At 43.3% G+C, this 3,564-nt stretch overlaps 1 long non-coding RNA gene across 1 annotated transcript in view; it reads right to left on the bottom strand.

The window, feature by feature from the left end:
• Window positions 1-3,564, bottom strand: part of LOC102479512 (uncharacterized) — a 135,690-nt gene that overhangs the window by 49,433 nt on the left and 82,693 nt on the right. The window lies entirely within an intron of this gene.

Genomic DNA, 3,564 nt, shown 5'->3' with positions numbered 1-3,564 from the left:
AAGAGCGGAGCAATGAGGGTCTGAGGAGAAAGAATTTACGGGGAGTCCTGAGAGCAGAAGCAAAGACATTGACCAGGCTTTTCAAGGTTACAAACAATTTTTCTAATTAGCAAGGTCTTAATGTGCAGAGTGGGTAGAAATGAAGAAGACCAGAACCTAACCCAACAATGAGTTTTCAGTGTTGAAACCAGGAACTTCTTTAGCAAACCAGGACAGTTGGTCACCTACTCGGGACTTGGGCAGCAGTCTAAGAATAACAGCTGTTGCCCAGACAATGAAATGTAATTCAAAATCCTGGAGGTTTTCAGAATCTACTGACCTAGTTTAAGATATATATATATTTAAAATACTGGCCTACTCCATAGCCTAGTGCTTAAGAGAGCATAAGCCCACAGAACTTATTGTCTGGTCTAAGTGCCAAACTTAGGAGCTTAAAAGGCCTACCAGGGGGACCAGCAGTTAGCGTAATGGCTATGTCACTGGACTCCCACGTAGTTGACCGCGGTTCGAGTCCCGGACCCGGTGGCTTAAACTCACGCTGGGCACATGTGCATGTGTGCCCAAGATCCTGAGAGGCGAATAGAGGAGAAGGGATTGTGGCGTGGCCATCCCCCCTGGGGGGTGATTTCTCGCTTTCTGTCTCTCTGTCTCTCTCTGTCTGTCTGGCGAGTGCACGCGCCCTATAGCAAAAACCTCTCCAAAAAAAAAGAAAAAAAAAAAAAAAAACAACTACCAGGCATGGAGCCAGCAGATGGCATGGTGGTTACATCACTAGACTCCCACATGACTGATATTGGTTTAAGTCCTAGACCCAGTAGCTTGAGAATCATGCTGGGCATGTGTGCATGCATTCCCAAGGTCCCAGAGGAGAATGGGGGAGAACGAACTGTGGCAGGGCCATTCCCCTGGAGGTTGATTATCACTTTCTTTCTGTCTCTGTCTTTATCTCCACTGAGCTCACATGTTCTAAGGCAAAAATATCTTTAAAAAAGAAAGAAAAAAAGAGAAAAAGAAAGATGGAAAGAAAAAAGGAAGAAGAAAAGAAAGGAAAGAAAGAAGAAAGAAAAAAAGAGAAAAAGAAAGATGGAAAGAAAAAAGGAAGAAGAAAAGAAAGGAAAGAAAGAAAGGAGAAAGAAAAAAAGAGAAAGAAAGAAAGGATTGTGATATGACCACACTCCACTGTGGGATGCTTTTTCCCTCTCCCTCTCTTTCCATCCCTCTTTCTGTGGCAAGTGCATGTACCCTACAGCAAATTTTAATTAATTAATTTTAAAAGTGTATATATGCATTCCATTGTGGAGCTATAGAGTGTTAGGATAAGAACACAGACTCTAGAGCCAGACAATTGGCTCTATAGCTCAACTATGCCCCTTCTAGTTGCTATTCCTTTGGGCAAATTAATTAACCCCTCTGTTCCTCCATTTCCTCATCTGGAAGGTGGAGAAACTCCATAGAGTTGTGGTGAGGTGTAAGTGAGTTACTCTACATAAAGTGCTTTTAGAACAGTGTGTGATATATAACAAATCCTTAATACACTTCAGTTATTATTATCACTGTTACTAATTCCCTTTTTCTCCCACAATACTGGGTTAGCTGATCTCTGTCCCTCAGCTTCTCGGTCTCTCTCTGCCCTTGCTGTCAACTGTCAACTCACTCTACAGATCAAATCACTATCGAGTTAATCATCACCATCTCTACTGGGCAGAGCTTGGGCCTCTGGCCACCTCACAGGACAACTGCTCAGTCCATAGATTGTGCACACTTCTGCCCAATCGGTGCTGTTATCAATAATTGCTAAAATGCATGAAGCATGTTGGCCAGGATAGCAGAATCCAGTGGTACCAGCTGGGCAACTTCACATTTCTCCAATGAAGCCATGCAGTAGTATGTTCGTAATTAAGGGAAAGGTTATTTTAAAAATAGGTTATTTTAAAAATAGTGTGTGTAGACCATGACCCTACCTATTATGAAAGCCCCTGGGCTCAGGAACTGCAAGTCGTGGCGACCTCTGTCCTGAGATAAAGCCAATGACCTGATGCGGGAGTGGGAGCCCATTGATTGACCTCCTTGTGGACTTAACTGCTAGGTGCTGACCTGGGGCCCGTGAAGCTTACTGTCTTCCCTGGTGACTGGTGAGAGCACCTGCTCGATCTTCCATTATGGACCCCGCATCTGGCATACGTTTTTCACCCTCATGAGTTAATAGCTTCTCGATCATAAGAGTTGTAGTTGCTACTCTGTCGTATTCACAGTGCGCAGAACTGCAGCTGGCAAAAGGGAGGCATGTGATACCTACGTGCTCAGTAAATAGCCTCATGGCAAGGTCCAGGAGGCATTTCTCAATCTGGGCATTTTGAAACCTTCAATTTACTCCTTCATTCATTGTTACTCATTCAAATGCCATTGCTTTGTGTCCATCCTGTGTATACAAAAGCGTCTTGGACTTTGCAAAGGGGTTTGTTTTCTATATGCTTAGAAACCTAACTGCAAAAGAGAAAACAACAACAACAAAAGAACAAAACTCAACCACTAACCCTCCCTATCCAACTACCCCGAAGTGCTCAGGCTGTCACAGGCTGCGAATGTGGTGACAAATACTTAGAGCTGGCACCTCCACTCATCCTTAGTTTACTGAAATGTAGACAAAATGACCCATCGAAATTCAGAGATTGCTAGAGGAGGGAGGCAGAGTGGGTGAAGATGGACAGAAATAGGGACACCAAGACTCCGTTTTGGTTGCACCTTGGTAAAAAACCCTCGGGCCACTCAGAACTCACCAGGAATTTACTGAAATCTGATTGGCTGAGACCACGTTTTAGCTGCACCATTTAATTGGAGCAAGTATTTCCTTAACACTTAGAGTAATACACACTTTCTCCCCTAACTGCGTGTCCATTGAAACGATCATGCCAAGAAGAGCAAGGAGCTATTAATGGAAAGAAAAAGAGAAATGTGACCTTGTCCTAATCAAGTTCCTGACACAAATATTTACACCACATTTTTTTCCCATTTTTCTGAAAAAGATTTTGTAGTTTTTCTGACATATGCCAAGGCAGGTTTTTACATTTTGCAAGTATGCAAATAGCAAATGGAATAAGAAATTCTTGCAGATGCTTTCCCAGATTTTCAAATGCAGAACATCACGTTATGCTGGTTCCAGAAGTTATAATTGCACTTAAAAGTCCTGCCTTGGTGTGGCATTTGGGGACGTTAGGGACCCTGCACACTAATTCATGTCTGACTTTTACAGCTTTGTAATCAGCCCTATTCATAAGAACTGGCTTATAGGAAACACATTTCCTCTTTGCAAGGAGAAGTAGTGATTAATGTAGACTTCTAGAGAGGCTTCTGCACCCTGTGGAAGCCCAGTAAATACACAGCACTCTAGCAATACCCTGAAATGTCTGCTGTGATCCCAAATCCCCCCTCTTGCTTTATGAGAACTTGCTGCTGTTAAGGCACAGAAGACAATGTCTCCTCTGGGTGAGTACCTATTGTCCCTGTCTCCCTCTCTCCCTGGAATCGCTTAGTAATCTATCCCAAGTGGCAAACTTTCCGGAATGC

This window comes from Tupaia chinensis, unplaced genomic scaffold (assembly GCF_000334495.1).
Source record: "Tupaia chinensis unplaced genomic scaffold, TupChi_1.0 Scaffold000088_1, whole genome shotgun sequence".
NCBI classification, from domain to species: domain Eukaryota; kingdom Metazoa; phylum Chordata; class Mammalia; order Scandentia; family Tupaiidae; genus Tupaia; species Tupaia belangeri.
The sequence above is the reverse complement of the archived record's forward strand: the minus strand, read 5'-3'. Positions and strand labels throughout refer to the sequence as shown.